The sequence below is a fragment of the Megalobrama amblycephala genome, linkage group LG11, assembly GCF_018812025.1.
Source record: "Megalobrama amblycephala isolate DHTTF-2021 linkage group LG11, ASM1881202v1, whole genome shotgun sequence".
Lineage (NCBI taxonomy): Eukaryota > Metazoa > Chordata > Actinopteri > Cypriniformes > Xenocyprididae > Megalobrama > Megalobrama amblycephala.
Genome location: NC_063054.1, coordinates 36,996,161 through 37,010,978, shown reverse-complemented (window position 1 = coordinate 37,010,978; position 14,818 = coordinate 36,996,161). Strand labels below are relative to the sequence as shown.

Here is a 14,818-nt window from a genome sequence, read left to right as displayed (position 1 = left end):
ATCAATTCAATGGAATCAGTTCAATGGAATCAATTCAATGGAATCAGTTCAATGGAATCAATTCAGTGGAAAGGATTCCGGAAGAGAAGACAATGCTGAATAAAGTCATAGTTTTTGTTATTTTTGGACCAAAATGTATTTTCGATGCTTCAAAAACTTCTAACTAACCCACTGATGTCACATGGACTACTTTGATGATGTTTTTATTACCTTTCTGGACATGGACAGTATACCGTACATACATTTTCAATGGAGGGACAGAAAGTTCTCGGACTAAATCTAAAATATCTTAAACTGTGTTCTGAAGATGAATGAAGGTCTTACGGGTTTAGAACGACACGAGGGAGAGTAATTAATGACATCATTTTCATTTTTGGGTGAACTAACCCTTTAAAGAGTTGCATTCTCATGCTAAACATTGCCATAGTTTCAAAACACGAGTTGGACGTATGACGGAGTATTTCTGTGCCAAATCCACTACTTCCGGTTTCGGTACAGGATTCAGAGAGATTTTTTTCAAGTGTGTCCTGTATGATGTCAAAAGAGAGCGGAATTCTCCCTGATAAGCATGTGCACACACACATCACCCAGAGCGAGATCACGCCCATCAACACGTTTCGTTCGGGATACGGAAACCGAGAGATTTTTCAACAATGGCTGTGTCCCAATTCAGGGGCTGCACCCTTTGAAGGCTGCATACATCATGGAGGCAGTCTCATTTAAGGAAAATATCCGTTAGATTGCAACGTAAGAAAGAAATGACAGTATTTTACACCTCACAATGATATCAGTCAATTTTATTACGGATACTTTTCTTAAATATGACATACTTGATGAAGTATTCAGTCTTCAAATGCGACCTCCGAAGGACGCAGCCTCCGAAATGAGACGCAGCTCCTGTCACCAAAGGAGTGTGTTTTTGGTTGTGAGGGAAAGATTATCTTTTTCAGCTTCCCAAAGAACCCAGCGTTAAGGGAACAGAGGATGAAGTTTGTTTTCCGAACAACGGAGTTGTGCATGTATGTTTGTTTGTTCCTGGGAATGTTTTGTAAACAAGTCCCAGTTCGGAGCTGGATTTGCAGATCGCGGGTGCTGAGTAAAGCTGCATCAGATGTCTGTGTTTTGTTGGCAATCAGTGCATATAATGTAAACAACATGAATGCTTTTGTTCCCTTTTTATTTATAAAGATGTCGCAGCTAGCAGACGATCTCTGAGCAGAAGCTGCGCGCGTTCGTGACTCTTTAGCTCCGCCCACACCACTGACGGCAGACACGCCTCCAGGATCTTGGCTTTTTCGGAAAGACTCGGTTTAGCGTATCTATCTTTTATAAATATGACAAAACTAAAAACTTTCCGGAGATATGAAGGATGCTTTGTTACTCTATTTATACTCAAGATTAACATGAGATTGGCAGAAACTGTGTGTGATACCCCACTTTAAAATGTGCATAAAAAACTAAAATTAAAAATTATGTGCATGAACTACGATGGAAAACACTAAATAAATTCCTGGATGTGCAACAAAAATCTCAACAGTCATGCGATTGGATAACTGTACAAACCAGCTGACCAATCTCAATGCACAACATCTAAAACATTGTTTTAGTCATTCTGGAAATGGCAGTTTATTCAGAAACGTTTTATGCAACATTCAAATTTTTCACACAAAAAAAAACCATCATAAAAGTAGTCCAAAGTACTCAGTCTTCTAAAGTTTCTGATAACATATCAAACCAAAGTTTACGTTTTTGTTCACTAATAATCCTTCTCTAGTTTTAAAATTGAATTTACACCGCATAATCTGTGTATCATGATATATTTGTCACATGAAAAACCAGTGGAGTTCAACATCAAACCTCAAAAACATGACATATTTGAATATGCATGAGCATGAATGAGATCTGATGAGATTTCCTTTTGTGTTCTACTGAAGAAAGAAAAAGAGACATAAGTGTGAGTAAATGATGACAGAATTTACTTTTTGGGTGAACTATCCCTTTAAGGGAGGGTGTATTATAACTAAATCTCCTTCTGACCATGTCAGTTAAATCCTGAAAATGAAAGATTGATTTGCCTTTGCAAACCAGCATGGAATTGAAACCCAACATGTTGCTTTTAAATTCCAACAAATGATATGTGCGGTAACAGAATATGTGTGTCAGTATCCACCGGCAGTGAAAGCACTGATTCATCGGACATGATGAAGAGGATTTTCCCTTCTTTTTTTAATTTCATGGAGCTACACGGTGAATGAAGAACATCTCACAGGGAAAATATATTTTGAGGTTTAATATCTTAACTATTTTTGTTTTTCCACATTTCACATGAAATCCCTTCTTTGTGGTCTTTGTCATAAATTATGTAAATGGGTTTAACTTTGGGAATTAAAATTTGGCTCAAAAACTAAAAGTTGTGATCATTTATTAACCTTCATGTCATTCGTTCTTCTGTGAAAGGAAATGTTTAGTAAGACCAAAACAGCTCTTTTTCATACAATGAAAGTGAACTAAAACTGTTCAGAATGACCAAAATACCATAAAAACACATGACTTGCACACTGTATTCTAAGTCTTATGAAGTAAATTATGTTTGTGTGGGGAACAGGCTGAAATTTAACTCATTATTTGTTAAAATTCCTACTCTGCACTGTAGAAAATCTCATTCGCAAGTGACGAACCAATGGCGTTTGATGGCACAGAGCATCTAGATGAGGGTTTGGCTGGTTAGGTTTTGCAGCCCCTAGTGGTAAATGTTGTAGCTACACCATTCAGTGTCTTTCAAAAAATGTGTAATTTTGCAAAATGTGCCATAAGCATATATATATATATATATATATATATATATATATATATATATATATATATATATATAGAGGGCGTTTTATTTTTTCCCAAATTCCATTTTATTTTTTCCCAAATTCCATTTTTTCGTTTTAATTTTTCTGGATTCCGTTTTTTTCTGTTTTATTTATTTTTTGACTGATTTTAATGGTTAAATTAAATTTTAGAAATCAAAAAGCATGTCTAATTTATTGAAATAATGAATCTTGTCCAATTTACCAACAATTTAATAAAAGTTTAACAAAAAAATTAAATGTTTTTAGGGCCCTACGTTTTATTCTTTCCCCTCAAATTTTATTTTTTTACCAAATTCTGTTTTCTGGATTCCATTTTAATGGTTTAATTCCATTTTAATAATCAAAAAGCATGTCTAATTAATTGAATTCTTAAAAACAACAATATGAATTAATTATAAAACATATTTTTATGATTTTTTTTTTTCTTCAAAAGTTCTGTTGTGTATTTACATTTTTCTGGCAATCAAATGAACGCATACCATCTTTTAATCATGAAATTAAACTTTTTTGTCAAACAATGTGCTGCACAACAGAGCTTTACTGTTAAAATTAAAACATGGAAGAAACACTGAGATTATTGTTTTAAATATATTTTAATAATTTATTGTTAAATTAATTATCTAAATTCTACTGTACAACAGTAATATGTTTCTGTGAAGTTAAATCGAACTTTTATTTTGACGGTTTGCCTAGAGCTTTGAGTTTCTCTGTGTTTATGACGGTAGTTTTCTCAAACGAAGCGGTTAAATGCTGATGAAGTGACTTTCAGAGCAGCTCTGGAGATTAATTAGTGCGTTCATATAGTGAGGCGACGGAGGACGAAAACACTGCGAGCGTCGCATGTGCTTCAGCGTGTGTGCGCCCGCGCGATTGTGTGCGAGGCTGTGTGAGGTAAATGAAACTGCGCTTCCGCATCATTCATTTCAGAGTCACACAGATATGCAGGATTCATGTTTAAATAGTCTTTTTGCAGTTTAATAGTCAGACACTAGTCTATATCACGATTTAATTTACGTGTACTGACCTGCTTTTAATTCATTCATCAAAAATTTGACAAATTCCGTGACATTCCGCGTTATATAGTAAATTCCGTTTTTATGAATGGATTCCGCGATTCTGTCTGCGATTCCGTGATCGCGGAAATTATAGGGCCCTTTATATATATATATAAAGAGTTTGGTTCCAAAACGCTATAACTCCATTTTCCATAACTCCATTTGAGAAAACGGCAAGATGAAAACCACTATTTTCTGTTTCAAACTTTCACATAGCATCTTTTGGTTATAAAAATGTTAAAAATTCAAATCTAGATTTCAATTTTCAAAGGTTTATTATAAAAACTGATTATTTTTTCCCCAAAATGCAATAAATCCATGACACGATTTTTTTTTCAAAATGCAATTAATCCATCAATATAAAAGTTATTTTTCATATTGAAAATACACAACTAAGTAAGTCGTTTCACATATATGACAGCCTCTGAACTTTGTCAATACTAATCTTATATACAGGCATTTGACTAAAAATACATTCAGTCGTCGCTCCCAAAATGAATTCAACGAGTCATCATGTTATAAATTAATTATGTCTCCGTTTGTCATTACCGATTAAAGAGTATCTGGCACCACCGCACGGTTAAAATAAACACATTTGCCGAGTACATTGGTATTAAAAACGGCTTTTAAAAACTGTTCATGATTCAGTTTTGTGGACCGTGACAGAAGTTTGATTCTGTCGTGGAATTTTTCTTCCTCCCGACTCGAGTGCCTCATCTTCTTAATCTCCTCACATAAATAATTACATTTCGATGACTTGCATTTCTTCCCCACCGCAGAAACCACCACAGGTTTATCAATGCCGTCAAAATTATTCATTTTTCTGTTTTTGTTGATCACAAAGTACAAAGTAGATGAGGAAAACTAGGATGCCGGGTGTATTCAGAGCGCCGCCATTACTGTTTACAGTGCGTGGAATGGTGCGCTGTGATTGGCTGAGCGGATATATCCCATTCTGCAGAGAAGGGAGACTGCCGTTTGTCGCGTTTTGGAAAGAAAGTGAGAAAACATGACAGAATAACACGACGGATATCGCATTTTGTGCAAAATTAATAAATGACTTGTCAATACCGACCAGATACAATACTGATTTTGGCGTTTATCGCGTTTTGGAACCAAATTTTTTAATTTTTCATCTTCATATATATATATATATATATATATATATATATATATATATATATATATATATATATATATATATATATGTAAGGGCTGTCAAAATAACGCGTTAATTTCGATTAATTAATCTGAAAAAAAAATAACGTGTTAAAAAAATAATGCAGATTAATCCATTCCGTATTGACCTTTGAACCTGGAGTCGTTCTCGTGCGCGCGAGCTCTCTTCAAAATAAGCACCGTCTTTGCACTCTCTCTACCTCACACATAATAATCTAAATCAACTGACACAATGCTAAAAGTTCGTACGACCGAATCCATGTTTCACGAGGCGCATTCGGAGAATGTTTTTCCTGAATAACCGCTGGTGCTCAAAAGAACGTCACCTCATCTTCTCTGACAGGCGCCCTGCACGTGCAGCTGACATAAACCACACTTTCAGTAAACAAAAAGAAAATCCTATCCAGTAGTAGTGTTTTCTGTGTTGACAAATCTTTTGCGATGTCCTAATAACAGTCGCGATTTGCACGCAACGCGCTAATGTCCGATTCGCGACCTAATGACTCATTTGAACAGATTCATTTTAATGAATCATGACAACAACTGATCTGTCCACACGGTCTATAATGAATCATTTACTCAAACAACTCTGAAATGAGAACATAAGTGTGCTTACCCCATTTAGCAAGAGCGGTTAGTAAAATTAGCCTTAATAATCCACAATATTTTCAGGTTATTTAAACGACAATGTGTAGTAAATTAGGCCTACCTATAAAATCAGTTAGTTTAGACTGGAGTGAGGTGAAACCAGAACAAAGCAAGTTGTTGTTAGCTAGGTGCATTCAATTGTATATGGTAGAAAATTATATTATTAGTTAATATAACTTCTAAATGCTACTTTTTAATACTTTTCAGGTTTAGCAAAAAAGCATCTTCTCTTACAAAGCTATAAAATCTTTTTTTGCAAAGACGGCAAAATCATGAAATCTGGCAGGGGTGTTTTTTGTTTTGTTTTGTTTTTTTATACCACACCTTTTCTCACATTTGCTCTCTAGTGTGATGAATTAAGCTTGTTATGTGGGTACAAGTCATACCTGGCATGAGTCTTTGAGCATCCAGCATCCTGTCACAAGAATCCCTGCAAGGGGACAGATCTCTGAAGAGGCATATGAGGCCACTCAACTCCAGGCCCAAATTCACTGTCAAATGATGGATCACTGGGGAGCAAAAGAGAGAGAGAGAGAGCTTGAGACAAGAAATAGAGGCAGAAAAAATTTTACTACACTTCCAAGAAACTGCTGGAACAGCAACAGTATTACAGCCGGCCCTTAAACTCCATTTTACTCGAATGGCCTGTTGACCAGAATGTGTGATTATCTTGTTTCATGTCAAACGTCCATTCGTTGACGATTTGTTCTCCAGGCTGAAGGAACATGCAATAAAATGTGGACGCGTTTTCGGCGACCCGATTCCAGGGTCATTAGCGGTTTTGTGCAAAGCTGGTGTTTGAGGCGAAGCGGCAGCGCATGGCCGAGTCGTGTGAGGTACCATCCAGCGCAGTGCTGGACTCTTGCGGTTTTGTTTCTTATTTCTACAGAGAGCTTTTGTCCACGCTGGCATTGCAGACCAAGGGTGGGCCTCCGGATTTGAGTGATTTATGAAGACGAGTAAAGAGGCCACGCGGTCGACAGCGCTGTCACATACAGGGGAGGAGGAAACCGCATCAGGACATCAGAAAGGCAGGCGAGTGCTCGCGAGCGATGGCCAAAACTGCACACCGAGGGCCCCTTCATGACAAGGAAATGAAATCTGACCACTGTCCGCAGGGATGAGGTGCACCGGGAGGAAGCGAGCACATTTCCATCACGTTAAAGCTGACAGGGGAAAGTCTGCATATTTCATCCAGCACATGTTTTGCAAGTGAAAAGAGCCAAATCCTTTTCAATTTTTCATCTTATTATTTTGTTACCCCGAATTTACCCATTAATAGCTTACATGCAGCTGCGTGCACCTGCGTTAGAGACTCGATCTCACGGCTGCGCGCTTCTCCAGATGTGCATCACGCATTTCTCTTCGCATTTATGTCACACTGGGATATTTGTGAAACATATGAGATCCCACCAATCAGCAAAACACTCCATCCAAAATCCCATCAAACACAACAATGCAACACATCCATAATGTCCCGAAACTGACTCAATACTCACTCTGGGATACCGCTTAGAGGTTTGAAATGTTTTTATTCGCATTAAAGTCCAAATCAAAATGAGCTATTTTACTTTCCTAATACATGTTTCTGTTCTTATTGTGCACAATTTATTAGTGCAAAACTTTGGAATAACGTGCAATATAATCAAAATGCAATACTGATTTGCATATATTTGATTTGCATATAAAATTTCCATCCATTTGGGCATTTTTGACATAAACAATAATACATAAATGAAACGGGTAAGATTTTTGCACTTAGAAAAAAATCATTATGCATCTAAAAATCAAGTTTTTAATGTTGTTTAATGTGGTGTTTTTATTATGCTTTAAGACAAACCATGTGCAAATTCATAAGTCAATACTATTGCTGAGTATTTTCTCTTTTAAACTGCAGAGACGTCACAAACTACCTTGTGACCAATCACGTCAACATGCCGACGGGATTTAGCATATCATTAACCATGACCGCTCTGAAGCAGGAACATTATTAGCTGTTTGATAATGTAGTCAAGCTAAAGGCTAATCATATTAATTACCGTTATGTGTCCGACGTTGTAAAAAGCGATACCGTTGTGCAGCGCTTGCATCAGTAAGTTGACCGAGTGGATCTCTGACATCGTGCGAGTGAGTGGAGGTGGGGCTAATTAGCATATTCATAGATCTGCGTATATTAAATGAGGCAAGGGTGTAGAGTTACATTCAAGCTATTTTAAGGCATGAAGAAAAAATGTTTAAATATGTCACTTTGGTGATTAAAGATGAGTTTTAAGAGATAAAATTATTGACTACAGGGGGACTTTAAATAATCATATTTTCAAAATGCATTTATTCAAATTGCTTTGCATAAATATGTTTATTGGGAAACCAATTCAATTTATTCAGCTGAAAAGTATGAATGTTTAAAACATGGCTAGCGGCGGAACAAGAATTATTAAATTAGTTAAAATGTATGAGATTTGGATTGGATTTATTGATGATAAATATATAAATTTGATTATTGTGTATTTAAAACATACAGTTTATTAGTACTATTACAGAACTGACAAATATGCATCACATTTATTTTATTAGTTTATGTTAAAACTGGAGGTAAATTTGTTTTAATATGAATATGTTTTCTCTGAAATGATGTTATCATTAAGGCCTTTTATTTTCAGCCACATCCCTTTTTTACCATCCAATCAATTCCTGATGGAGAACATCAAGTCCCGCCCGAATGTTTTTCTTTGTGAACATCCTGCTTTACAGAAATACACAACATTACCAAAGTGAAACAAGGTGCGAATGCCTTTTTCTGCTGGCTTTAACACTAACAATAACAGATTATCTAATATCTGAAAGTGGTGTACTTGCACTCAGGGCTGTGTTTTAGACGGATTGTGTAACATTATCAGCACAGTAGTGGAAATATTCCCAGAGCATTCAGTAAAAACATGTGCCGTGTGTTCCTGTAGCGTTTCCGGTCTGTAAGAACGCGGGTTAAAGCTCTCAGTGGCAGCTGAGGTTCAGGAGCTGCAGGTCACGGAGGCCGCGAGCGAGAGACTTCCACTGCACAGCACATTAAGGAAGCAGCTCTAACATTTATGTTTTGAAGCATTGAGCTCAAGTGAAGCTCAACAGCTCCCTGGATCACAGTGAGGAAACACTCGGCCCGGCCTGACAACAGCAGATCGGAGGCCTTTCCTGAGAATCACAATGACCCTAAACAAAAAAAAATTAGTACATTTATGAGGCGTTTTTATGTCACTGGGTTGAACGTATAAAACTGACATTGGTGAAGCAGATCGCTCCACTCTAGAACCTAGTGAACTGCTTTGCTGTCTACATAGGGAGTATCTTAACTGAAATGGATGCTAATAAGCTCTATTCAGGTGTGCACTACACTCTTATCATAAAGTGAACCTTAAACCTAAAATAAAAAACAGGGAAATAAAATAAAGTAGACATTTTTTTTTTCAGTAAAAAATAAAATAAAATTTTTATTTCAGCTAGTTCCCAAGCCAGCATTTCTAAAACTAAAATTAAAATAATACTAATAATAATAATAAAGTTTGGAGTTAGTACGATTTTTAAAAGAAAGAAAGAAAGAAAGAAAGAAGTCTCTTACGCCCACCAAGGCTGCATTCATTTGATCAAAAATACAGTAAAAATTGTGAAATATTTTTCCAGTTTAAAGCAGCTGTTTTCTATTTGAATATATGATAAAATGTAATTTATTCCTGTGATCAAAGCTGAATTTTCAGCATCATTACTCCAGTCTTCAGTGTCACATGATCCTTCAGAAATGATGATTTGATGCTCAAAAAAACAAATTCAAAATATTAAGTAGACTGCAATGTTTTGAACTTATTAATTAAGTTATCCGAACCCTTTCATGCTCAGTGTAATTGAGTTTAAGTCTGTCAGGCAAACAAGCTTTTACTGAAAGGGGACCACAAGATGTAATATAAGTCTCTGGTGTCCCCAGAATGTGTGTGTGAAGTTTCAGCTCAAAATACCCCACAGATCATTTATTATAGCTTGTCAAATTTGCCCCTATTTGGGTGTGAGCAAAAACACGTTGTTTTTGTGTGTGTCTCCCTTTAAATGCAAATGAGCTGCTGCTCCCACCCCCTTTCCAGAAGAGGGCGGAGCTTTAATATCAACAACAACAACAAAGCTGGAGAATCTCACGCTGCCAAAATGAAGTGTTCATTCTTACATTGTTCAAACCGGAGTCGACACTGATGGAGAGACTCAGGAAGAAGTTACAACTTTTAGACGTTTCTGAATGGTTAGTGGATAAATTTATGAATGACAGAAACGCTCCTTTTTTAGCAGTTGAGCTTCCCAGGGTCAACTAACAGGCTATCTATATTACTGGGTTGTTCTTTTTCACATTTTCTGGGTTGGTAGTAGACATGTGCCGATATTCGGTAATGCGATATATCACGATAATGAATATGCACGATATTGTTATTGTGGGCACTTCAAAATAATTTATTACCAATTATTAAAATTTTTATAATGCATTTAAGAATACTTTCCCCATCAACCATATAAAATGCACAACACTGTATTCTGCGTCAAAGAGACACGCGCTCAGATGTAAACAAGCCCAACGTGCATGAGAAGCACATGGCGGAATGAGTGAAGGAGACGTACGTTCACTCTGTGACAGCAGAGGGCGCTGATGGAACAGCAGAAATGCAGCGGTTACCCCGGAAACCCCGCAAACAAAGCAGCTGCTCTAGTGAAGTTTTTAAAATGCTTCAAACAGCCATTCGTTATTTTTTTGTAATCTCAATGTTGTTCATCTCAGCACCAAATACTTAATACTTAAAGACTTAATAGGCTATTTATTTTCAAACTTAAACATTTTTATATTTTAATCTGGACTACAATATGCCCTAATGATTAGAAATGTTCTGATTATTTGTTATTGTTCAGTAAAACTTCATTAGTTAACATGTTAATTCATTATTACCAATCTGACAATGAAAAATACTTTTAAAGCATTAATTATTCTTAGATAATGTTAATTTCTTAGTTACTGTTTAATAACATTACTAAAATTAAAAGAACTTATTTAATGGACCTGAGATGATCAGTTGTGTTTCTTAATATTAACAAAAAATAATACTTTCTGTAACAAATGTAGCTGTTGCTCAATCTTAGTTAATGCATTAAATAATGAGACCTTATTGTAAAGTGTTTCCTGTTGTTCTTTATAGCCTAATTCTTTTGCACTTTAATCTTTACTTTACATATTTTTGGTATATTGTATTATTGTATTTAAACATTCAGAGTTCTTAAACCTGTCATACTACGACAACGCTTTTTTTTTGCAACTTATTTCAATATCGTGATAATACCGTATACAGTGATAAAAGCTTCAGCAATTAATTGCAACATGATACGGTCACATGTCTAGTTGGTAGATGCACCGGGGACCCGATTACATCACTTAAACATGTAAAAAGTCAGATTTTCATGATATGTCCCCTTTAATAATTGCTCATTCACAGATAAGATGTCAAGGTTCACATCAGTCAGCGGCTAAATGCGCCGTTTTGTTGCTGCCTTGAGCTCATAAACTCATAAAATCTGCTTTATCCGCCAGGAATTCAGTCCATTGTTTTGCCAAAAATAATTTCAGCAGTTTACTGTTACAGCAGTCCATCTAAAGGGCCGGAAGTGATTACTGTTTATTAAAAAATCTAATGACGTGCACTAACGGTGTGTTGTGAGTCGCGGCAGAATGGCCGCTCGCTGACGCCCCAGAGAGGTAAACAAAGGCAGGAAGATCAAATAATGCATTCATCACATTCCCCAGGGCCGGAGGCCAAGTTCATGTCAAATCCATAATAAGGAAAGTATCCTCCGCGCAGCTAGTTTCCCCACACGCACGTCACACTCTGCTGGAAATCTACGCAGAGGATGCATTGATATTCCTGGTGCTTCCTTTCTCACAAGCTCAATTCAGGCTCGTCACATCGCAAGTAGCGGCGCGCATCTCCCTCCCCCTATTAAACACACAATTATAAACCATTAGGCTGCCAAAACAGGGCCTTTGTTTTGTGTTTGGGTTAGTTTTTTTTCTTTTTTAGTGGGAAAGATATGGTGGAGTGCATAACAGGCCGGTAGTTTGTCTTGCCTGGAAAATAACAAGATTTAAGAGGTAATGAGAGTCTAGGACAACAACATTCAGCTGCCAGCAGCCGGCTGTTTCAATCATCTGTTTAAATCTTGATGGTTTATCATGTCTGCTGATGGACAAACAAATATAAACTGTATGTTTTCTCAGATAGCACTGTTCTGCTGGGATAAACATGTTATTCTGACTTTATGAAGGTCATCAGTCAATACATATATAAAGATTTACATATAAAAGTCTCTTCTGCTCACCAAGGATGCATTTATTTGATCAAAAATACAGTAAAAATTGTGAAATATTTTTACAATGTAAATCAGCTGTTTTCTATGTGAATATATAGTAAAGTGTAATTTATTCCTGTGATCAAAGCTGAATTTTCAGCATCATTACTCCAGTCTTCAGTGTCACATGATCCTTCAGAAATCATTCTGATATTCTGATTTGCTGCTCAAGAAACATTTATGATTATTATCAATGTTGAAAACAGTAATTTTTTTAAGGAAACTGTGATACATTTTATTTCTCAGGATTCTTTGATGAATAGAAAGTTCAAAAGAACAGCATTTTGTATTTTGTAACAATATATAATTGTCACTTACTTTTGCTTCAAGTAAAAATTTCTTTAATAAAAAAAGTAGTGTACATACCTGAGTTGAATTAGGTAAAAGTATGGGTATCATGAAGTAATGCAATATTTCTATTCCATTATATTGAAAAGCAAAAACAGAATTCTGCAGGAAACGCATCAAAAAGACACATAGATAGTAAAAAATTCAGATGATTCAGATCAATTTATTTGTTGTATTTGTTTTATTTCCAGGCTTACATTATATTTTAATACTTATATATTAATATATATTATTAACTGCTATATTCTTCATTATAATCTTCTCGTCTCAGTATTTCATATGGCAGTAGGGACTGATAAGGTCAGTCTACTCGTATAACTTTACGTAGGAGGGAAGCTTTCAGAAGAACATAATGGTTTTAAAGCTGAATCATATACAGTTTGTTTGACTGGCTGTAAATGAAATGCCGGTTCCCCTGTGGGCCGCTAGTGAGAGCTCTGTCAGAGGTGAGAAAAGCTGCTCTTAGTGGTCATACAAACACACTACAGCTGCGGACAATTAACTGGACTTGCGAAAAGCTATAATGACGGCAAAGGAAATCTTATATTCCTTGAATTCTTCAAATAAATCAACAACTTAATCAGCGAGAGTGTGTTAATTCTTCAACATCTCACTCACTTAACGGACTACAATTCTGTATTTTCTGGCACGTCAAAACAGTTCTTCCAAATGAGGACCGTACTTAAAGATCATGAAACTTAAATCAGTATCATTACTTACTGGCTGTTCATATAGCATGCAGTTAAAGCTAAATAAAAGGCAATTTTTGCAATAATTAATATTTTAATTTTAATTCAAATTATTAATTTATACATGCTAAAAAATATGTTACATTAGAAATATGTCCCTATAATACACAATACTACTGGTTGTTCATATAACGTGTAGTTAAAGATTACAAAAAGGATACTTGATATTTAAATTTTAATAAAAATTGGTTATATATGTTTACTTGCACATGTTAAAAAATATTAGATTAGATCTAGCCTCTAGATTATTTGCTTAAAGCTAAAAAACAATGTTTTTACATTTTTTGCAATAATTCATTATTTAATTTTAATGACTTATACATGCTATAATGCTTTTTCTTTTGCAATAATTAATTTTTTAATTAAAAATGATAAATTACACATGCATAGAAATATGTGCTAATACTGTAGATAACTTACTGGTTGTTCATATAACGTGTAAAGGATAAAAAGGTAATAATTAATATTTAAATTTTAATTAAAATTGTTTTTATATATTAATATGTATATAATTATTTATATATATATATATATATATATATATATATATATATATATATATACACACATGCTAAAAAAAAAAAGTGTAAATATGTGCCTCTAGGTTACTTACTGGTTGTTATTATAACGTAGTTAAATCTACAAAAAAAAAAAATTTTTTTTGCAATAATTAATATTTTAATTAATATTTTTAATATATTAACTTATGCTAAAAAAAATATAAAATTAGAAATATATGTCTTATTTACAGGTTGTTCATGTAAACATAGTTAATGTAGTTATATATATTGTAATAAGTAATATTTTAATTTTAATTAAATATAAATTCTATAAAATGAAATATAAATTCTAATTTAACATTTTTTGTTATTTAATATCATGTAAGTTAATGCTAAAAATATGTTAAATTAGAAATATGTGCCGCTTATTCCCACCCCTAAACAAAATTATATTTCAAAGCCACATTTGTTTTTGGCCAAATAATGAAAAGTAAAGAAGCGAATAAGAGTTTTACACACACCCACCCAAAATCCTCGTTTTCCTTAAACATGTTAAGAGTCGCAAGTCTAGCAGAAATGATGAGGGTCACTTTTCCAGAAACAAAAAGGATCAGATTTCTGGTCCAGTATGGAAATAACGGTGTGGTGGCCAGAGTCTCCATGATGTTAACACCACTCACCAGACAAGAACAAGAGGAGGGGAAAAAAGACCCCTTACCTTAATGGCAATCACAGCTCAGCCCTGAAACGAGAGAGAGGGAGAGATTTAGAGAGTGAGGAAAACTGCAAACATACAGCGCTGGTTTCCTCTCTGCTCCTGAACCCACCTGAGCTTCAGCGCTGATGCATTTAGCACCAGACCGTTTAATACTGCAGGTTCGGCCGCTCGGGGTCAATGTCTTCACTTTCCAGCAGCGGAAAACTCACGTGGATCATCTGAAAGACACAGAGAGCGTAACACGTCAACATTGTCAAGAACATATTCAGACCATATTTCATATATTTAAAAAAATTAATGCAAGGCAAGCTTATTTAGATTGCACTTTTCATATACAATGGCA

General features: G+C 35.1%; 1 long non-coding RNA gene across 4 annotated transcripts in view; it reads right to left on the bottom strand.

Moving 5' to 3' along the window:
* The window catches only part of LOC125278558, a 69,111-nt gene that overhangs the window by 37,494 nt on the left and 16,799 nt on the right, over window positions 1-14,818 (bottom strand). For all 4 annotated transcript variants that reach the window (XR_007187177.1, XR_007187176.1, XR_007187175.1 and 1 more), the window contains exons 2-4: window positions 14,585-14,693; window positions 14,476-14,499; window positions 6,127-6,249 (exon numbers count right to left, since the gene is read on the bottom strand). This is a non-coding gene — a long non-coding RNA (uncharacterized LOC125278558). The remainder of the gene's footprint in view (window positions 1-6,126; window positions 6,250-14,475; window positions 14,500-14,584; window positions 14,694-14,818) is intronic.